The following is an 18,506-nucleotide window of genomic DNA, read 5'->3' on the forward strand; positions in this document are numbered from 1 at the left end:
CCGCTTTTATATTTTTCAACGCAATCTGAATAGCATTTTTCGCTGCAAATTCAAAATTCAAATGAAAAATTTATCCAGAATTTCAATTTCGACTATTTCAAAATTATTTCTTGCACTGATTTTTTTCTTAAAGCACACGACTCCAAACCGTTTCAGTCCATTTATTTCGATTAAAAGCATTTTTAATATTGGCCGAAGGTAGCAGGACCGAAATTCCAATTCAGAGTATAAGGCCAACGCTCAGCCCTCCGACTTTCGCCAACGACCATACCACGCTGAACACATCGGTCTCGTCCGATCACCGAAATTAAGCAGCGTCGGGCGCGGTTAGTACTTAGATGGGGGACCGCTTGGGAACACCGCGTGTTGTTGGCCTCGTCAACAAACTTTTTGCCGCTTTTATATTTTTCAAACGCAATCTGAATAGCATTTTTCGCTGCAAATTCAAAATTCAAATGAAAAATTTATCCAGAATTTCAATTTCGACTATTTCAAAATTATTTCTTGCATGATTTTTTTCTTAAAGCACACGACTCCAAACCGTTTCAGTCCATTTATTTCGATTAAAAGCATTTTTAATATTGGCCGAAGGTAGCAGGACCGAAATTCCAATTCAGAGTATAAGGCCAACGCTCAGCCCTCCGACTTTCGCCAACGACCATACCACGCTGAACACATCGGTTCTCGTCCGATCACCGAAATTAAGCAGCGTCGGGCGCGGTTAGTACTTAGATGGGGGACCGCTTGGGAACACCGCGTGTGTTGGCCTCGTCAACAACTTTTTGCCGCTTTTATATTTTCAACGCAATCTGAATAGCATTTTTCGCTGCAAATTCAAATTCAAATGAAAAATTTATCCAGAATTTCAATTTCGACTATTTCAAAATTATTTCTTGCACTGATTTTTTTCTTAAAGCACACGACTCCAAACCGTTTCAGTCCATTTTATTTCGATTAAAAGCATTTTAATATTGGCCGAAGGTAGCAGGACCGAAATTCCAATTCAGAGTATAAGGCCAACGCTCAGCCCTCCGACTTTCGCCAACGACCATACCACGCTGAACACATCGGTTCTCGTCCGATCACCGAAATTAAGCAGCGTTCGGGCGCGGTTAGTACTTAGATGGGGGACCGCTTGGAAACACCGCGTGTTGTTGCCTCGTCAACAACTTTTTGCCGCTTTTATATTTTTCAACGCAATCTGAATAGCATTTTTCGCTGCAAATTCAAATTCAAATGAAAAATTTATCCAGAATTTCAATTTCGACTATTTCAAAATTATTTCTTGCACTGATTTTTTTCTTAAAGCACACGACTCCAAACCGTTTCAGTCCATTTATTTCGATTAAAAGCATTTTTAATATTGGCCGAAGGTAGCAGGACCGAAATTCCAATTCAGAGTATAAGGCCAACGCTCAGCCCTCCGACTTTCGCCAACGACCATACCACGCTGAACACATCGGTTCTCGTCCGATCACCGAAATTAAGCAGCGTCGGGCGCGGTTAGTACTTAGATGGGGGACCGCTTGGGAACACGCGTGTGTTGTTGGCCTCGTCAACAACTTTTTGCCGCTTTTATATTTTTCAACGCAATCTGAATAGCATTTTTCGCTGCAAATTCAAAATTCAAATGAAAAATTTATCCAGAATTTCAATTTCGACTATTTCAAAATTATTTCTTGCACTGATTTTTTTCTTAAAGCACACGACTCCAAACCGTTTCAGTCCATTTATTTCGATAAAAGCATTTTTAATATTGGCCGAAGGTAGCAGGACCGAAATTCCAATTCAGAGTATAAGGCCAACGCTCAGCCCTCCGACTTTCGCCAACGACCATACCACGCTGAACACATCGGTTCTCGTCCGATCACCGAAATTAAGCAGCGTCGGGCGCGGTTAGTACTTAGATGGGGGACCGCTTGGGAACACCGCGTGTTGTTGGCCTCGTCAACAACTTTTTGCCGCTTTTATATTTTTCAACGCAATCTGAATAGCATTTTTCGCTGCAAATTCAAAATTCAAATGAAAAATTTATCCAGAATTTCAATTTCGACTATTTCAAAATTATTTCTTGCACTGATTTTTTTCTTAAAGCACACGACTCCAAACCGTTTCAGTCCATTTATTTCGATTAAAAGCATTTTAATATTGGCCGAAGGTAGCAGGACCGAAATTCCAATTCAGAGTATAAGGCCAACGCTCAGCCCTCCGACTTTCGCCAACGACCATACCACGCTGAACACATCGGTTCTCGTCCGATCACCGAAATTAAGCAGCGTCGGGCGCGGTTAGTACTTAGATGGGGGACGCTTGGGAACACCGCGTGTTGTTGGCCTCGTCAACAACTTTTTGCCGCTTTTATATTTTCAACGCAATCTGAATAGCATTTTTCGCTGCAAATTCAAAATTCAAATGAAAAATTTATCCAGAATTTCAATTTCGACTATTTCAAAATTATTTCTTGCACTGATTTTTTTCTTAAAGCACACGACTCCAAACCGTTTCAGTCCATTTATTTCGATTAAAAGCATTTTTAATATGGCCGAAGGTAGCAGGACCGAAATTCCAATTCAGAGTATAAGGCCAACGCTCAGCCCTCCGACTTTCGCCAACGACCATACCACGCTGAACACATCGGTTCTCGTCCGATCACCGAAATTAAGCAGCGTCGGGCGCGGTTAGTACTTAGATGGGGGACCGCTTGGAACACCGCGTGTTGTTGGCCTCGTCAACAACTTTTTGCCGCTTTTATATTTTTCAACGCAATCTGAATAGCATTTTTCGCTGCAAATTCAAAATTCAAATGAAAAATTTATCCAGAATTTCAATTTCGACTATTTCAAAATTATTTCTTGCACTGATTTTTTTCTTAAAGCACACGACTCCAAACCGTTTCAGTCCATTTATTTCGATTAAAAGCATTTTTAATATTGGCCGAAGGTAGCAGGACCGAAATTCCAATTCAGAGTATAAGGCCAACGCTCAGCCCTCCGACTTTCGCCAACGACCATACCACGCTGAACACATCGGTTCTCGTCCGATCACCGAAATTAAGCAGCGTCGGGCGCGGTTAGTACTTAGATGAGGGACCGCTTGGGAACACGCGTGTTGTTGGCCTCGTCAACAACTTTTTGCCGTTTTATATTTTCAACGCAATCTGAATAGCATTTTTCGCTGCAAATTCAAAATTCAAATGAAAAATTTATCCAGAATTTCAATTTCGACTATTTCAAAATTATTTCTTGCACTGATTTTTTCTTAAAGCACACGACTCCAAACCGTTTCAGTCCATTTATTTCGATTAAAAGCATTTTTAATATTGGCCGAAGGTAGCAGGACCGAAATTCCAATTCAGAGTATAAGGCCAACGCTCAGCCCTCCGACTTTCGCCAACGACCATACCACGCTGAACACATCGGTTCTCGTCCGATCACCGAAATTAAGCAGCGTCGGGCGCGGTTAGTACTTAGATGGGGGACCGCTTGGGAACACCGCGTGTTGTTGGCCTCGTCAACAACTTTTTGCCGCTTTTATATTTTTCAACGCAATCTGAATAGCATTTTTCGCTGCAAATTCAAAATTCAAATGAAAAATTTATCCAGAATTTCAATTTCGACTATTTCAAAATTATTTCTTGCACTGATTTTTTTCTTAAAGCACACGACTCCAAACCGTTTCAGTCCATTTATTTCGATTAAAAGCATTTTTAATATTGGCCGAAGGTAGCAGGACCGAAATTCCAATTCAGAGTATAAGGCCAACGCTCAGCCCTCCGACTTTCGCCAACGACCATACCACGCTGAACACATCGGTTCTCGTCCGATCACCGAAAATTAAGCAGCGTCGGGCGCGGTTAGTACTTAGATGGGGGACCGCTTGGGAACACCGCGTGTTGTTGGCCTCGTCAACAACTTTTTGCCGCTTTTATATTTTTCAACGCAATCTGAATAGCATTTTTCGCTGCAAATTCAAAATTCAAATGAAAAATTTATCCAGAATTTCAATTTCGACTATTTCAAAATTATTTCTTGCACTGATTTTTTTCTTAAAGCACACGACTCCAAACCGTTTCAGTCCATTTATTCGATTAAAAGCATTTTTAATATTGGCCGAAGGTAGCAGGACCGAAATTCCAATTCAGAGTATAAGGCCAACGCTCAGCCCTCCGACTTTCGCCAACGACCATACCACGCTGAACACATCGGTTCTCGTCCGATCACCGAAATTAAGCAGCGTCGGGCGCGGTTAGTACTTAGATGAGGGACCGCTTGGGAACACCGCGTGTTGTTGGCCTCGTCAACAACTTTTTGCCGCTTTTATATTTTTCAACGCAATCTGAATAGCATTTTTCGCTGCAAATTCAAAATTCAAATGAAAAATTTATCCAGAATTTCAATTTCGACTATTTCAAAATTATTTCTTGCACTGATTTTTTTCTTAAAGCACACGACTCCAAACCGTTTCAGTCCATTTATTTCGATTAAAAGCATTTTTAATATTGGCCGAAGGTAGCAGGACCGAAATTCCAATTCAGAGTATAAGGCCAACGCTCAGCCCTCCGACTTTCGCCAACGACCATACCACGCTGAACACATCGGTTCTCGTCCGATCACCGAAATTAAGCAGCGTCGGGCGCGGTTAGTACTTAGATGGGGACCGCTTGGGAACACCGCGTGTTGTTGGCCTCGTCAACAACTTTTTGCCGCTTTTATATTTTTCAACGCAATCTGAATAGCATTTTTCGCTGCAAATTCAAAATTCAAATGAAAAATTTATCCAGAATTTCAATTTCGACTATTTCAAAATTATTTCTTGCACTGATTTTTTTCTTAAAGCACACGACTCCAAACCGTTTCAGTCCATTTATTTCGATTAAAAGCATTTTTAATATTGGCCGAAGGTAGCAGGACCGAAATTCCAATTCAGAGTATAAGGCCAACGCTCAGCCCTCCGACTTTCGCCAACGACCATACCACGCTGAACACATCGGTTCTCGTCCGATCACCGAAATTAAGCAGCGTCGGGCGCGGTTAGTACTTAGATGGGGGACCGCTTGGGAACACCGCGTGTTGTTGGCCTCGTCAACAACTTTTTGCCGCTTTTATATTTTTCAACGCAATCTGAATAGCATTTTTCGCTGCAAATTCAAAATTCAAATGAAAAATTTATCCAGAATTTCAATTTCGACTATTTCAAAATTATTTCTTGCACTGATTTTTTCTTAAAGCACACGACTCCAAACCGTTTCAGTCCATTATTTCGATTAAAAGCATTTTTAATAATGGCCGAAGGTAGCAGGACCGAAATTCCAATTCAGAGTATAAGGCCAACGCTCAGCCCTCCGACTTTCGCCAACGACCATACCACGCTGAACACATCGGTTCTCGTCCGATCACCGAAATTAAGCAGCGTCGGGCGCGGTTAGTACTTAGATGGGGGACGCTTGGGAACACCGCGTGTTTGGCCTCGTCAACAACTTTTTGCCGCTTTTATATTTTTCAACGCAATCTGAATAGCATTTTTCGCTGCAAATTCAAAATTCAAATGAAAAATTTATCCAGAATTTCAATTTCGACTATTTCAAAATTATTTCTTGCACTGATTTTTTTCTTAAAGCACACGACTCCAAACCGTTTCAGTCCATTTATTTCGATTAAAAGCATTTTTAATATTGGCCGAAGGTAGCAGGACCGAAATTCCAATTCAGAGTATAAGGCCAACGCTCAGCCCTCCGACTTTCGCCAACGACCATACCACGCTGAACACATCGGTTCTCGTCCGATCACCGAAATTAAGCAGCGTCGGGCGCGGTTAGTACTTAGATGGGGGACCGCTTGGGAACACCGCGTGTTGTTGGCCTCGTCAACAACTTTTTGCCGCTTTTATATTTTTCAACGCAATCTGAATAGCATTTTTCGCTGCAAATTCAAAATTCAAATGAAAAATTTATCCAGAATTTCAATTTCGACTATTTCAAAATTATTTCTTGCACTGATTTTTTCTTAAAGCACACGACTCCAAACCGTTTCAGTCCATTTATTTCGATTAAAAGCATTTTTAATATTGGCCGAAGGTAGCAGGACCGAAATTCCAATTCAGAGTATAAGGCCAACGCTCAGCCCTCCGACTTTCGCCAACGACCATACCACGCTGAACACATCGGTTCTCGTCCGATCACCGAAATTAAGCAGCGTCGGGCGCGGTTAGTACTTAGATGGGGGACCGCTTGGGAACACCGCGTGTTGTTGGCCTCGTCAACAACTTTTTGCCGCTTTATATTTTTTCAACGCAATCTGAATAGCATTTTTCGCTGCAAATTCAAAATTCAAATGAAAAATTTATCCAGAATTTCAATTTCGACTATTTCAAAATTATTTCTTGCACTGATTTTTTCTTAAAGCACACGACTCCAAACCGTTTCAGTCCATTTATTTCGATTAAAAGCATTTTTAATATTGGCCGAAGGTAGCAGGACCGAAATTCCAATTCAGAGTATAAGGCCAACGCTCAGCCCTCCGACTTTCGCCAACGACCATACCACGCTGAACACATCGGTTCTCGTCCGATCACCGAAATTAAGCAGCGTCGGGCGCGGTTAGTACTTAGATGGGGGACCGCTGGGAACACCGCGTGTTGTTGGCCTCGTCAACAACTTTTTGCCGCTTTTATATTTTTCAACGCAATCTGAATAGCATTTTTCGCTGCAAATTCAAAATTCAAATGAAAAATTTATCCAGAATTTCAATTTCGACTATTTCAAAATTATTTCTTGCACTGATTTTTTTCTTAAAGCACACGACTCCAAACCGTTTCAGTCCATTTATTTCGATTAAAAGCATTTTTAATATTGGCCGAAGGTAGCAGGACCGAAATTCCAATTCAGAGTATAAGGCCAACGCTCAGCCCTCCGACTTTCGCCAACGACCATACCACGCTGAACACATCGGTTCTCGTCCGATCACCGAAATTAAGCAGCGTCGGGCGCGGTTAGTACTTAGATGAGGGACCGCTTGGGAACACCGCGTGTTGTTGGCCTCGTCAACAACTTTTTGCCGCTTTATATATTTTTCAACGCAATCTGAATAGCATTTTCGCTGCAAATTCAAAATTCAAATGAAAAATTTATCCAGAATTTCAATTTCGACTATTTCAAAATTATTTCTTGCACTGATTTTTTTCTTAAAGCACACGACTCCAAACCGTTTCAGTCCATTTATTTCGATTAAAAGCATTTTTAATATTGGCCGAAGGTAGCAGGACCGAAATTCCAATTCAGAGTATAAGGCCAACGCTCAGCCCTCCGACTTTCGCCAACGACCATACCACGCTGAACACATCGGTTCTCGTCCGATCACCGAAATTAAGCAGCGTCGGGCGCGGTTAGTACTTAGATGGGGGACCGTGGGAACACCGCGTGTTGTTGGCCTCGTCAACAACTTTTTGCCGCTTTTATATTTTTCAACGCAATCTGAATAGCATTTTTCGCTGCAAATTCAAAATTCAAATGAAAAATTTATCCAGAATTTCAATTTCGACTATTTCAAAATTATTTCTTGCACTGATTTTTTTCTTAAAGCACACGACTCCAAACCGTTTCAGTCCATTTATTTCGATTAAAAGCATTTTTAATATTGGCCGAAGGTAGCAGGACCGAAATTCCAATTCAGAGTATAAGGCCAACGCTCAGCCCTCCGACTTTCGCCAACGACCATACCACGCTGAACACATCGGTTCTCGTCCGATCACCGAAATTAAGCAGCGTCGGGCGCGGTTAGTACTTAGATGAGGGACCGCTTGGGAACACCGCGTGTTGTTGGCCTCGTCAACAACTTTTTGCCGCTTTATATTTTTCAACGCAATCTGAATAGCATTTTTCGCTGCAAATTCAAAATTCAAATGAAAAATTTATCCAGAATTTCAATTTCGACTATTTCAAAATATTTCTTGCACTGATTTTTTTCTTAAAGCACACGACTCAAACCGTTTCAGTCCATTTATTTCGATTAAAAGCATTTTTAATATTGGCCGAAGGTAGCAGGACCGAAATTCCAATTCAGAGTATAAGGCCAACGCTCAGCCCTCCGACTTTCGCCAACGACCATACCACGCTGAACACATCGGTTCTCGTCCGATCACCGAAATTAAGCAGCGTCGGGCGCGGTAGTACTTAGATGGGGGACCGCTTGGGAACACCGCGTGTTGTTGGCCTCGTCAACAACTTTTTGCCGCTTTTATATTTTTCAACGCAATCTGAATAGCATTTTTCGCTGCAAATTCAAAATTCAAATGAAAAATTTATCCAGAATTTCAATTTCGACTATTTCAAAATTATTTCTTGCACTGATTTTTTTCTTAAAGCACACGACTCCAAACCGTTTCAGTCCATTTATTTCGATTAAAAGCATTTTTAATATTGGCCGAAGGTAGCAGGACCGAAATTCCAATTCAGAGTATAAGGCCAACGCTCAGCCCTCCGACTTTCGCCAACGACCATACCACGCTGAACACATCGGTTCTCGTCCGATCACCGAAATTAAGCAGCGTCGGGCGCGGTTAGTACTTAGATGAGGGACCGCTTGGAAACACCGCGTGTTGTTGGCCTCGTCAACAACTTTTTGCCGCTTTTATATTTTTCAACGCAATCTGAATAGCATTTTTCGCTGCAAATTCAAAATTCAAATGAAAAATTTATCCAGAATTTCAATTTCGACTATTTCAAAATTATTTCTTGCACTGATTTTTTTCTTAAAGCACACGACTCCAAACCGTTTCAGTCCATTTATTTCGATTAAAAGCATTTTTAATATTGGCCGAAGGTAGCAGGACCGAAATTCCAATTCAGAGTATAAGGCCAACGCTCAGCCCTCCGACTTTCGCCAACGACCATACCACGCTGAACACATCGGTTCTCGTCCGATCACCGAAATTAAGCAGCGTCGGGCGCGGTTAGTACTTAGATGAGGGACCGCTTGGGAACACCGCGTGTTGTTGGCCTCGTCAACAACTTTTTGCCGCTTTTATATTTTTCAACGCAATCTGAATAGCATTTTTCGCTGCAAATTCAAAATTCAAATGAAAAATTTATCCAGAATTTCAATTTCGACTATTTCAAAATTATTTCTTGCACTGATTTTTTTCTTAAAGCACACGACTCCAAACCGTTTCAGTCCATTTATTTCGATTAAAAGCATTTTTAATATTGGCCGAAGGTAGCAGGACCGAAATTCCAATTCAGAGTATAAGGCCAACGCTCAGCCCTCCGACTTTCGCCAACGACCATACCACGCTGAACACATCGGTTCTCGTCCGATCACCGAAATTAAGCAGCGTCGGGGCGGTTAGTACTTAGATGGGGGACCGCTTGGGAACACCGCGTGTTGTTGGCCTCGTCAACAACTTTTTGCCGCTTTTATATTTTTCAACGCAATCTGAATAGCATTTTTCGCTGCAAATTCAAAATTCAAATGAAAAATTTATCCAGAATTTCAATTTCGACTATTTCAAAATTATTTCTTGCACTGATTTTTTTCTTAAAGCACACGACTCCAAACCGTTTCAGTCCATTTATTTCGATTAAAAGCATTTTTAATATTGGCCGAAGGTAGCAGGACCGAAATTCCAATTCAGAGTATAAGGCCAACGCTCAGCCCTCCGACTTTCGCCAACGACCATACCACGCTGAACACATCGGTTCTCGTCCGATCACCGAAATTAAGCAGCGTCGGGCGCGGTAGTACTTAGATGGGGGACCGCTTGGGAACACCGCGTGTTGTTGGCCTCGTCAACAACTTTTTGCCGCTTTTATATTTTTCAACGCAATCTGAATAGCATTTTTCGCTGCAAATTCAAAATTCAAATGAAAAATTTATCCAGAATTTCAATTTCGACTATTTCAAAATTATTTCTTGCACTGATTTTTTTCTTAAAGCACACGACTCCAAACCGTTTCAGTCCATTTATTTCGATTAAAAGCATTTTTAATATTGGCCGAAGGTAGCAGGACCGAAATTCCAATTCAGAGTATAAGGCCAACGCTCAGCCCTCCGACTTTCGCCAACGACCATACCACGCTGAACACATCGGTTCTCGTCCGATCACCGAAATTAAGCAGCGTCGGGCGCGGTTAGTACTTAGATGAGGGACCGCTTGGGAACACCGCGTGTTGTTGGCCTCGTCAACAACTTTTTGCCGCTTTATATTTTTCAACGCAATCTGAATAGCATTTTTCGCTGCAAATTCAAAATTCAAATGAAAAATTTATCCAGAATTTCAATTTCGACTATTTCAAAATTATTTCTTGCACTGATTTTTTTCTTAAAGCACACGACTCCAAACCGTTTCAGTCCATTTATTTCGATTAAAAGCATTTTTAATATTGGCCGAAGGTAGCAGGACCGAAATTCCAATTCAGAGTATAAGGCCAACGCTCAGCCCTCCGACTTTCGCCAACGACCATACCACGCTGAACACATCGGTTCTCGTCCGATCACCGAAATTAAGCAGCGTCGGGCGCGGTTAGTACTTAGATGGGGGACCGCTGGGAACACCGCGTGTTGTTGGCCTCGTCAACAACTTTTTGCCGCTTTTATATTTTTCAACGCAATCTGAATAGCATTTTCGCTGCAAATTCAAATTCAAATGAAAAATTTATCCAGAATTTCAATTTCGACTATTTCAAAATTATTTCTTGCACTGATTTTTTCTTAAAGCACACGACTCCAAACCGTTTCAGTCCATTTATTTCGATTAAAAGCATTTTTAATATTGGCCGAAGGTAGCAGGACCGAAATTCCAATTCAGAGTATAAGGCCAACGCTCAGCCCTCCGACTTTCGCCAACGACCATACCACGCTGAACACATCGGTTCTCGTCCGATCACCGAAATTAAGCAGCGTCGGGCGCGGTTAGTACTTAGATGGGGACCGCTTGGGAACACGCGTGTTGTTGGCCTCGTCAACAACTTTTTGCCGCTTTTATATTTTTCAACGCAATCTGAATAGCATTTTTCGCTGCAAATTCAAAATTCAAATGAAAAATTTATCCAGAATTTCAATTTCGACTATTTCAAAATTATTTCTTGCACTGATTTTTTTCTTAAAGCACACGACTCCAAACCGTTTCAGTCCATTTATTTCGATTAAAAGCATTTTTAATATTGGCCGAAGGTAGCAGGACCGAAATTCCAATTCAGAGTATAAGGCCAACGCTCAGCCCTCCGACTTTCGCCAACGACCATACCACGCTGAACACATCGGTTCTCGTCCGATCACCGAAATTAAGCAGCGTCGGGCGCGGTTAGTACTTAGATGAGGGACCGCTTGGGAACACCGCGTGTTGTTGGCCTCGTCAACAACTTTTTGCCGCTTTATATTTTTCAACGCAATCTGAATAGCATTTTTCGCTGCAAATTCAAAATTCAAATGAAAAATTTATCCAGAATTTCAATTTCGACTATTTCAAAATTATTTCTTGCACTGATTTTTTCTTAAAGCACACGACTCCAAACCGTTTCAGTCCATTTATTTCGATTAAAAGCATTTTTAATATTGGCCGAAGGTAGCAGGACCGAAATTCCAATTCAGAGTATAAGGCCAACGCTCAGCCCTCCGACTTTCGCCAACGACCATACCACGCTGAACACATCGGTTCTCGTCCGATCACCGAAATTAAGCAGCGTCGGGCGCGGTTAGTACTTAGATGGGGACCGCTTGGGAACACCGCGTGTTGTTGGCCTCGTCAACAACTTTTTGCCGCTTTTATATTTTTCAACGCAATCTGAATAGCATTTTTCGCTGCAAATTCAAAATTCAAATGAAAAATTATCCAGAATTTCAATTTCGACTATTTCAAAATTATTTCTTGCACTGATTTTTTTCTTAAAGCACACGACTCCAAACCGTTTCAGTCCATTTATTTCGATTAAAAGCATTTTTAATATTGGCCGAAGGTAGCAGGACCGAAATTCCAATTCAGAGTATAAGGCCAACGCTCAGCCCTCCGACTTTCGCCAACGACCATACCACGCTGAACACATCGGTTCTCGTCCGATCACCGAAATTAAGCAGCGTCGGGCGCGGTTAGTACTTAGATGGGGGACCGCTTGGGAACACCGCGTGTTGTTGGCCTCGTCAACAACTTTTTGCCGCTTTTATATTTTTCAACGCAATCTGAATAGCATTTTTCGCTGCAAATTCAAAATTCAAATGAAAAATTTATCCAGAATTTCAATTTCGACTATTTCAAAATTATTTCTTGCACTGATTTTTTTCTTAAAGCACACGACTCCAAACCGTTTCAGTCCATTTATTTCGATTAAAAGCATTTTTAATATTGGCCGAAGGTAGCAGGACCGAAATTCCAATTCAGAGTATAAGGCCAACGCTCAGCCCTCCGACTTTCGCCAACGACCATACCACGCTGAACACATCGGTTCTCGTCCGATCACCGAAATTAAGCAGCGTCGGGCGCGGTTAGTACTTAGATGGGGGACCGCTTGGGAACACCGCGTGTTGTTGGCCTCGTCAACAACTTTTTGCCGCTTTTATATTTTTCAACGCAATCTGAATAGCATTTTTCGCTGCAAATTCAAAATTCAAATGAAAAATTTATCCAGAATTTCAATTTCGACTATTTCAAAATTATTTCTTGCACTGATTTTTTTCTTAAAGCACACGACTCCAAACCGTTTCAGTCCATTTATTTCGATTAAAAGCATTTTTAATATTGGCCGAAGGTAGCAGGACCGAAATTCCAATTCAGAGTATAAGGCCAACGCTCAGCCCTCCGACTTTCGCCAACGACCATACCACGCTGAACACATCGGTTCTCGTCCGATCACCGAAATTAAGCAGCGTCGGGCGCGGTTAGTACTTAGATGGGGACCGCTTGGGAACACCGCGTGTTGTTGGCCTCGTCAACAACTTTTTGCCGCTTTTATATTTTTCAACGCAATCTGAATAGCATTTTTCGCTGCAAATTCAAAATTCAAATGAAAAATTTATCCAGAATTTCAATTTCGACTATTTCAAAATTATTTCTTGCACTGATTTTTTTCTTAAAGCACACGACTCCAAACCGTTTCAGTCCATTTATTTCGATTAAAAGCATTTTTAATATTGGCCGAAGGTAGCAGGACCGAAATTCCAATTCAGAGTATAAGGCCAACGCTCAGCCCTCCGACTTTCGCCAACGACCATACCACGCTGAACACATCGGTTCTCGTCCGATCACCGAAATTAAGCAGCGTCGGGCGCGGTTAGTACTTAGATGGGGGACCGCTTGGGAACACCGCGTGTTGTTGGCCTCGTCAACAACTTTTTGCCGCTTTATATTTTCAACGCAATCTGAATAGCATTTTTCGCTGCAAATTCAAAATTCAAATGAAAAATTTATCCAGAATTTCAATTTCGACTATTTCAAAATTATTTCTTGCACTGATTTTTTTCTTAAAGCACACGACTCCAAACCGTTTCAGTCCATTTATTTCGATTAAAAGCATTTTTAATAATGGCCGAAGGTAGCAGGACCGAAATTCCAATTCAGAGTATAAGGCCAACGCTCAGCCCTCCGACTTTCGCCAACGACCATACCACGCTGAACACATCGGTTCTCGTCCGATCACCGAAATTAAGCAGCGTCGGGCGCGGTTAGTACTTAGATGAGGGACCGCTTGGGAACACCGCGTGTTGTGGCCTCGTCAACAACTTTTTGCCGCTTTTATATTTTTCAACGCAATCTGAATAGCATTTTTCGCTGCAAATTCAAAATTCAAATGAAAAATTTATCCAGAATTTCAATTTCGACTATTTCAAAATTATTTCTTGCACTGATTTTTTCTTAAAGCACACGACTCCAAACCGTTTCAGTCCATTTATTTCGATTAAAAGCATTTTAATATTGGCCGAAGGTAGCAGGACCGAAATTCCAATTCAGAGTATAAGGCCAACGCTCAGCCCTCCGACTTTCGCCAACGACCATACCACGCTGAACACATCGGTTCTCGTCCGATCACCGAAATTAAGCAGCGTCGGGCGCGGTTAGTACTTAGATGAGGACCGCTTGGGAACACCGCGTGTTGTTGGCCTCGTCAACAACTTTTGCCGCTTTTATATTTTCAACGCAATCTGAATAGCATTTTTCGCTGCAAATTCAAAATTCAAATGAAAAATTTATCCAGAATTTCAATTTCGACTATTTCAAAATTATTTCTTGCACTGATTTTTTTCTTAAAGCACACGACTCCAAACCGTTTCAGTCCATTTATTTCGATTAAAAGCATTTTTAATAATGGCCGAAGGTAGCAGGACCGAAATTCCAATTCAGAGTATAAGGCCAACGCTCAGCCCTCCGACTTTCGCCAACGACCATACCACGCTGAACACATCGGTTCTCGTCCGATCACCGAAATTAAGCAGCGTCGGGCGCGGTTAGTACTTAGATGGGGGACCGCTTGGGAACACCGCGTGTTGTTGGCCTCGTCAACAACTTTTTGCCGCTTTTATATTTTTCAACGCAATCTGAATAGCATTTTTCGCTGCAAATTCAAAATTCAAATGAAAAATTTATCCAGAATTTCAATTTCGACTATTTCAAAATTATTTCTTGCACTGATTTTTTTCTTAAAGCACACGACTCCAAACCGTTTCAGTCCATTTATTTCGATTAAAAGCATTTTTAATATTGGCCGAAGGTAGCAGGACCGAAATTCCAATTCAGAGTATAAGGCCAACGCTCAGCCCTCCGACTTTCGCCAACGACCATACCACGCTGAACACATCGGTTCTCGTCCGATCACCGAAATTAAGCAGCGTCGGGCGCGGTTAGTACTTAGATGGGGGACCGCTTGGGAACACCGCGTGTTGTTGGCCTCGTCAACAACTTTTTGCGCGCTTTTATATTTTTCAACGCAATCTGAATAGCATTTTTCGCTGCAAATTCAAAATTCAAATGAAAAATTTATCCAGAATTTCAATTTCGACTATTTCAAAATTATTTCTTGCACTGATTTTTCTTAAAGCACACGACTCCAAACCGTTTCAGTCCATTTATTTCGATTAAAAGCATTTTTAATATTGGCCGAAGGTAGCAGGACCGAAATTCCAATTCAGAGTATAAGGCCAACGCTCAGCCCTCCGACTTTCGCCAACGACCATACCACGCTGAACACATCGGTTCTCGTCCGATCACCGAAATTAAGCAGCGTCGGGCGCGGTTAGTACTTAGATGGGGGACCGCTTGGGAACACCGCGTGTTGTTGGCCTCGTCAACAACTTTTTGCCGCTTTTATATTTTTCAACGCAATCTGAATAGCATTTTCGCTGCAAATTCAAAATTCAAATGAAAAATTTATCCAGAATTTCAATTTCGACTATTTCAAAATTATTTCTTGCACTGATTTTTTTCTTAAAGCACACGACTCCAAACCGTTTCAGTCCATTTATTTCGATTAAAAGCATTTTTAATATTGGCCGAAGGTAGCAGGACCGAAATTCCAATTCAGAGTATAAGGCCAACGCTCAGCCCTCCGACTTTCGCCAACGACCATACCACGCTGAACACATCGGTTCTCGTCCGATCACCGAAATTAAGCAGCGTCGGGCGCGGTTAGTACTTAGATGGGGACCGCTTGGGAACACCGCGTGTTGTTGGCCTCGTCAACAACTTTTTGCCGCTTTATATTTTTCAACGCAATCTGAATAGCATTTTTCGCTGCAAATTCAAAATTCAAATGAAAAAATTTATCCAGAATTTCAATTTCGACTATTTCAAAATTATTTCTTGCACTGATTTTTTCTTAAAGCACACGACTCCAAACCGTTTCAGTCCATTTATTTCGATTAAAAGCATTTTAATATTGGCCGAAGGTAGCAGGACCGAAATTCCAATTCAGAGTATAAGGCCAACGCTCAGCCCTCCGACTTTCGCCAACGACCATACCACGCTGAACACATCGGTTCTCGTCCGATCACCGAAATTAAGCAGCGTCGGGCGCGGTTAGTACTTAGATGGGGGACCGCTTGGGAACACCGCGTGTTGTTGGCCTCGTCAACAACTTTTTGCCGCTTTTATATTTTCAACGCAATCTGAATAGCATTTTTCGCTGCAAATTCAAAATTCAAATGAAAAATTTATCCAGAATTTCAATTTCGACTATTTCAAAATTATTTCTTGCACTGATTTTTTTCTTAAAGCACACGACTCCAAACCGTTTCAGTCCATTTATTTCGATTAAAAGCATTTTTAATATTGGCCGAAGGTAGCAGGACCGAAATTCCAATTCAGAGTATAAGGCCAACGCTCAGCCCTCCGACTTTCGCCAACGACCATACCACGCTGAACACATCGGTTCTCGTCCGATCACCGAAATTAAGCAGCGTCGGGCGCGGTTAGTACTTAGATGGGGGACCGCTGGGAACACCGCGTGTTGTTGGCCTCGTCAACAACTTTTTGCCGCTTTTATATTTTTCAACGCAATCTGAATAGCATTTTTCGCTGCAAATTCAAAATTCAAATGAAAAATTTATCCAGAATTTCAATTTCGACTATTTCAAAATTATTTCTTGCACTGATTTTTTTCTTAAAGCACACGACTCCAAACCGTTTCAGTCCATTTATTTCGATTAAAAGCATTTTTAATATTGGCCGAAGGTAGCAGGACCGAAATTCCAATTCAGAGTATAAGGCCAACGCTCAGCCCTCCGACTTTCGCCAACGACCATACCACGCTGAACACATCGGTTCTCGTCCGATCACCGAAATTAAGCAGCGTCGGGCGCGGTTAGTACTTAGATGGGGGACCGCTTGGGAACACCGCGTGTTGTTGGCCTCGTCAACAACTTTTTGCCGCTTTTATATTTTTCAACGCAATCTGAATAGCATTTTTCGCTGCAAATTCAAAATTCAAATGAAAAATTTATCCAGAATTTCAATTTCGACTATTTCAAAATTATTTCTTGCACTGATTTTTTTCTTAAAGCACACGACTCCAAACCGTTTCAGTCCATTTATTTCGATTAAAAGCATTTTTAATATGGCCGAAGGTAGCAGGACCGAAATTCCAATTCAGAGTATAAGGCCAACGCTCAGCCCTCCGACTTTCGCCAACGACCATACCACGCTGAACACATCGGTTCTCGTCCGATCACCGAAATTAAGCAGCGTCGGGCGCGGTTAGTACTTAGATGGGGGACCGCTTGGAAACACCGCGTGTTGTTGGCCTCGTCAACAACTTTTTGCCGCTTTTATATTTTTCAACGCAATCTGAATAGCATTTTTCGCTGCAAATTCAAAATTCAAATGAAAAATTTATCCAGAATTTCAATTTCGACTATTTCAAAATTATTTCTTGCACTGATTTTTTTCTTAAAGCACACGACTCCAAACCGTTTCAGTCCATTTATTTCGATTAAAAGCATTTTTAATATTGGCCGAAGGTAGCAGGACCGAAATTCCAATTCAGAGTATAAGGCCAACGCTCAGCCCTCCGACTTTCGCCAACGACCATACCACGCTGAACACATCGGTTCTCGTCCGATCACCGAAATTAAGCAGCGTCGCGCGGTAGTTAGTACTTAGATGGGGGACCGCTTGGGAACACCGCGTGTTGTTGGCCTCGTCAACAACTTTTTGCCGCTTTTATATTTTTCAACGCAATCTGAATAGCATTTTTCGCTGCAAATTCAAAATTCAAATGAAAAATTTATCCAGAATTTCAATTTCGACTATTTCAAAATTATTTCTTGCACTGATTTTTTTTAAAGCACACGACTCCAAACCGTTTCAGTCCATTTATTTCGATTAAAAGCATTTTTAATATTGGCCGAAGGTAGCAGGACCGAAATTCCAATTCAGAGTATAAGGCCAACGCTCAGCCCTCCGACTTTCGCCAACGACCATACCACTGAACACATCGGTTCTCGTCCGATCACCGAAATTAAGCAGCGTCGGGCGCGGTTAGTACTTAGATGGGGGACCGCTTGGGAACACCGCGTGTTGTTGGCCTCGTCAACAACTTTTTGCCGCTTTTATATTTTTCAACGCAATCTGAATAGCATTTTTCGCTGCAAATTCAAAATTCAAATGAAAAATTTATCCAGAATTTCAATTTCGACTATTTCAAAATTATTTCTTGCACTGATTTTTTTCTTAAAGCACACGACTCCAAACCGTTTCAGTCCATTTATTTCGATTAAAAGCATTTTAATATTGGCCGAAGGTAGCAGGACCGAAATTCCAATTCAGAGTATAAGGCCAACGCTCAGCCCTCCGACTTTCGCCAACGACCATACCACGCTGAACACATCGGTTCTCGTCCGATCACCGAAATTAAGCAGCGTCGGGCGCGGTTAGTACTTAGATGGGGGACCGCTTGGAACACCGCGTGTTGTTGGCCTCGTCAACAACTTTTTGCCGCTTTTATATTTTTCAACGCAATCTGAATAGCATTTTTCGCTGCAAATTCAAAATTCAAATGAAAAATTTATCCAGAATTTCAATTTCGACTATTT

General features: G+C 41.6%; 34 non-coding genes and 13 pseudogenes across 34 annotated transcripts; all 47 read left to right on the plus strand.

The window, feature by feature from the left end:
- The first annotated feature begins 257 nt into the window (after positions 1 to 257).
- Positions 258 to 375, plus strand: LOC119552283 (annotated as a pseudogene).
- Positions 376 to 650: 275 nt separating this feature from the next.
- On the plus strand, positions 651 to 768 carry LOC119552276 (annotated as a pseudogene).
- Positions 769 to 1,040: 272 nt separating this feature from the next.
- Positions 1,041 to 1,160, plus strand: LOC119552308 (annotated as a pseudogene).
- Positions 1,161 to 1,432: 272 nt separating this feature from the next.
- On the plus strand, positions 1,433 to 1,552 carry LOC119552266. Its single transcript, XR_005219639.1, has one exon. It is a non-coding gene; the product is annotated as a 5S ribosomal RNA (ribosomal RNA).
- A 273-nt stretch (positions 1,553 to 1,825) lies between these two features.
- LOC119552205 lies at positions 1,826 to 1,944 on the plus strand. The gene has a single exon (XR_005219581.1). It is a non-coding gene; the product is annotated as a 5S ribosomal RNA (ribosomal RNA).
- A 273-nt stretch (positions 1,945 to 2,217) lies between these two features.
- On the plus strand, positions 2,218 to 2,335 carry LOC119552280 (annotated as a pseudogene).
- A 272-nt stretch (positions 2,336 to 2,607) lies between these two features.
- LOC119552267 lies at positions 2,608 to 2,725 on the plus strand. Its single transcript, XR_005219640.1, has one exon. It is a non-coding gene; the product is annotated as a 5S ribosomal RNA (ribosomal RNA).
- Positions 2,726 to 2,999: 274 nt separating this feature from the next.
- On the plus strand, positions 3,000 to 3,117 carry LOC119552287 (annotated as a pseudogene).
- Positions 3,118 to 3,388: 271 nt separating this feature from the next.
- LOC119552320 lies at positions 3,389 to 3,507 on the plus strand. The gene has a single exon (XR_005219654.1). It is a non-coding gene; the product is annotated as a 5S ribosomal RNA (ribosomal RNA).
- A 274-nt stretch (positions 3,508 to 3,781) lies between these two features.
- Positions 3,782 to 3,901, plus strand: LOC119552216. Its single transcript, XR_005219592.1, has one exon. It is a non-coding gene; the product is annotated as a 5S ribosomal RNA (ribosomal RNA).
- A 273-nt stretch (positions 3,902 to 4,174) lies between these two features.
- LOC119552218 lies at positions 4,175 to 4,293 on the plus strand. Its single transcript, XR_005219593.1, has one exon. It is a non-coding gene; the product is annotated as a 5S ribosomal RNA (ribosomal RNA).
- Positions 4,294 to 4,567: 274 nt separating this feature from the next.
- On the plus strand, positions 4,568 to 4,685 carry LOC119552249. The gene has a single exon (XR_005219623.1). It is a non-coding gene; the product is annotated as a 5S ribosomal RNA (ribosomal RNA).
- A 274-nt stretch (positions 4,686 to 4,959) lies between these two features.
- On the plus strand, positions 4,960 to 5,078 carry LOC119552361. The gene has a single exon (XR_005219692.1). It is a non-coding gene; the product is annotated as a 5S ribosomal RNA (ribosomal RNA).
- Positions 5,079 to 5,350: 272 nt separating this feature from the next.
- Positions 5,351 to 5,466, plus strand: LOC119552314 (annotated as a pseudogene).
- A 274-nt stretch (positions 5,467 to 5,740) lies between these two features.
- On the plus strand, positions 5,741 to 5,859 carry LOC119552373. The gene has a single exon (XR_005219703.1). It is a non-coding gene; the product is annotated as a 5S ribosomal RNA (ribosomal RNA).
- A 273-nt stretch (positions 5,860 to 6,132) lies between these two features.
- On the plus strand, positions 6,133 to 6,251 carry LOC119552384. The gene has a single exon (XR_005219714.1). It is a non-coding gene; the product is annotated as a 5S ribosomal RNA (ribosomal RNA).
- Positions 6,252 to 6,524: 273 nt separating this feature from the next.
- LOC119552242 lies at positions 6,525 to 6,642 on the plus strand. Its single transcript, XR_005219617.1, has one exon. It is a non-coding gene; the product is annotated as a 5S ribosomal RNA (ribosomal RNA).
- Positions 6,643 to 6,916: 274 nt separating this feature from the next.
- On the plus strand, positions 6,917 to 7,035 carry LOC119552219. The gene has a single exon (XR_005219594.1). It is a non-coding gene; the product is annotated as a 5S ribosomal RNA (ribosomal RNA).
- Positions 7,036 to 7,309: 274 nt separating this feature from the next.
- On the plus strand, positions 7,310 to 7,426 carry LOC119552271. The gene has a single exon (XR_005219644.1). It is a non-coding gene; the product is annotated as a 5S ribosomal RNA (ribosomal RNA).
- Positions 7,427 to 7,700: 274 nt separating this feature from the next.
- Positions 7,701 to 7,819, plus strand: LOC119552220. The gene has a single exon (XR_005219595.1). It is a non-coding gene; the product is annotated as a 5S ribosomal RNA (ribosomal RNA).
- Positions 7,820 to 8,090: 271 nt separating this feature from the next.
- LOC119552213 lies at positions 8,091 to 8,208 on the plus strand. The gene has a single exon (XR_005219589.1). It is a non-coding gene; the product is annotated as a 5S ribosomal RNA (ribosomal RNA).
- A 274-nt stretch (positions 8,209 to 8,482) lies between these two features.
- LOC119552285 lies at positions 8,483 to 8,601 on the plus strand (annotated as a pseudogene).
- A 274-nt stretch (positions 8,602 to 8,875) lies between these two features.
- On the plus strand, positions 8,876 to 8,994 carry LOC119552221. The gene has a single exon (XR_005219596.1). It is a non-coding gene; the product is annotated as a 5S ribosomal RNA (ribosomal RNA).
- A 274-nt stretch (positions 8,995 to 9,268) lies between these two features.
- LOC119552289 lies at positions 9,269 to 9,386 on the plus strand (annotated as a pseudogene).
- A 274-nt stretch (positions 9,387 to 9,660) lies between these two features.
- Positions 9,661 to 9,778, plus strand: LOC119552214. Its single transcript, XR_005219590.1, has one exon. It is a non-coding gene; the product is annotated as a 5S ribosomal RNA (ribosomal RNA).
- Positions 9,779 to 10,052: 274 nt separating this feature from the next.
- Positions 10,053 to 10,171, plus strand: LOC119552222. Its single transcript, XR_005219597.1, has one exon. It is a non-coding gene; the product is annotated as a 5S ribosomal RNA (ribosomal RNA).
- A 273-nt stretch (positions 10,172 to 10,444) lies between these two features.
- On the plus strand, positions 10,445 to 10,562 carry LOC119552244. The gene has a single exon (XR_005219618.1). It is a non-coding gene; the product is annotated as a 5S ribosomal RNA (ribosomal RNA).
- Positions 10,563 to 10,833: 271 nt separating this feature from the next.
- On the plus strand, positions 10,834 to 10,950 carry LOC119552292 (annotated as a pseudogene).
- Positions 10,951 to 11,224: 274 nt separating this feature from the next.
- LOC119552224 lies at positions 11,225 to 11,343 on the plus strand. The gene has a single exon (XR_005219599.1). It is a non-coding gene; the product is annotated as a 5S ribosomal RNA (ribosomal RNA).
- A 272-nt stretch (positions 11,344 to 11,615) lies between these two features.
- On the plus strand, positions 11,616 to 11,733 carry LOC119552250. The gene has a single exon (XR_005219624.1). It is a non-coding gene; the product is annotated as a 5S ribosomal RNA (ribosomal RNA).
- A 273-nt stretch (positions 11,734 to 12,006) lies between these two features.
- On the plus strand, positions 12,007 to 12,125 carry LOC119552211. Its single transcript, XR_005219587.1, has one exon. It is a non-coding gene; the product is annotated as a 5S ribosomal RNA (ribosomal RNA).
- Positions 12,126 to 12,399: 274 nt separating this feature from the next.
- On the plus strand, positions 12,400 to 12,518 carry LOC119552223. Its single transcript, XR_005219598.1, has one exon. It is a non-coding gene; the product is annotated as a 5S ribosomal RNA (ribosomal RNA).
- A 274-nt stretch (positions 12,519 to 12,792) lies between these two features.
- Positions 12,793 to 12,910, plus strand: LOC119552251. The gene has a single exon (XR_005219625.1). It is a non-coding gene; the product is annotated as a 5S ribosomal RNA (ribosomal RNA).
- Positions 12,911 to 13,184: 274 nt separating this feature from the next.
- LOC119552234 lies at positions 13,185 to 13,303 on the plus strand. The gene has a single exon (XR_005219609.1). It is a non-coding gene; the product is annotated as a 5S ribosomal RNA (ribosomal RNA).
- A 272-nt stretch (positions 13,304 to 13,575) lies between these two features.
- LOC119552302 lies at positions 13,576 to 13,694 on the plus strand (annotated as a pseudogene).
- Positions 13,695 to 13,965: 271 nt separating this feature from the next.
- On the plus strand, positions 13,966 to 14,083 carry LOC119552294 (annotated as a pseudogene).
- Positions 14,084 to 14,355: 272 nt separating this feature from the next.
- Positions 14,356 to 14,474, plus strand: LOC119552246. Its single transcript, XR_005219620.1, has one exon. It is a non-coding gene; the product is annotated as a 5S ribosomal RNA (ribosomal RNA).
- A 274-nt stretch (positions 14,475 to 14,748) lies between these two features.
- On the plus strand, positions 14,749 to 14,867 carry LOC119552257. The gene has a single exon (XR_005219631.1). It is a non-coding gene; the product is annotated as a 5S ribosomal RNA (ribosomal RNA).
- Positions 14,868 to 15,140: 273 nt separating this feature from the next.
- LOC119552269 lies at positions 15,141 to 15,259 on the plus strand. Its single transcript, XR_005219642.1, has one exon. It is a non-coding gene; the product is annotated as a 5S ribosomal RNA (ribosomal RNA).
- A 273-nt stretch (positions 15,260 to 15,532) lies between these two features.
- On the plus strand, positions 15,533 to 15,650 carry LOC119552252. Its single transcript, XR_005219626.1, has one exon. It is a non-coding gene; the product is annotated as a 5S ribosomal RNA (ribosomal RNA).
- A 272-nt stretch (positions 15,651 to 15,922) lies between these two features.
- On the plus strand, positions 15,923 to 16,041 carry LOC119552281. The gene has a single exon (XR_005219648.1). It is a non-coding gene; the product is annotated as a 5S ribosomal RNA (ribosomal RNA).
- Positions 16,042 to 16,314: 273 nt separating this feature from the next.
- LOC119552245 lies at positions 16,315 to 16,432 on the plus strand. The gene has a single exon (XR_005219619.1). It is a non-coding gene; the product is annotated as a 5S ribosomal RNA (ribosomal RNA).
- A 274-nt stretch (positions 16,433 to 16,706) lies between these two features.
- On the plus strand, positions 16,707 to 16,825 carry LOC119552293. The gene has a single exon (XR_005219649.1). It is a non-coding gene; the product is annotated as a 5S ribosomal RNA (ribosomal RNA).
- Positions 16,826 to 17,098: 273 nt separating this feature from the next.
- LOC119552207 lies at positions 17,099 to 17,217 on the plus strand. The gene has a single exon (XR_005219583.1). It is a non-coding gene; the product is annotated as a 5S ribosomal RNA (ribosomal RNA).
- Positions 17,218 to 17,491: 274 nt separating this feature from the next.
- Positions 17,492 to 17,611, plus strand: LOC119552311 (annotated as a pseudogene).
- Positions 17,612 to 17,883: 272 nt separating this feature from the next.
- LOC119552300 lies at positions 17,884 to 18,000 on the plus strand (annotated as a pseudogene).
- Positions 18,001 to 18,273: 273 nt separating this feature from the next.
- On the plus strand, positions 18,274 to 18,391 carry LOC119552268. Its single transcript, XR_005219641.1, has one exon. It is a non-coding gene; the product is annotated as a 5S ribosomal RNA (ribosomal RNA).
- The last annotated feature ends 115 nt before the right edge of the window (positions 18,392 to 18,506 follow it).

This window comes from Drosophila subpulchrella, chromosome 2R (assembly GCF_014743375.2).
Source record: "Drosophila subpulchrella strain 33 F10 #4 breed RU33 chromosome 2R, RU_Dsub_v1.1 Primary Assembly, whole genome shotgun sequence".
Classification (NCBI taxonomy): Eukaryota; Metazoa; Arthropoda; class Insecta; order Diptera; family Drosophilidae; genus Drosophila; species Drosophila subpulchrella.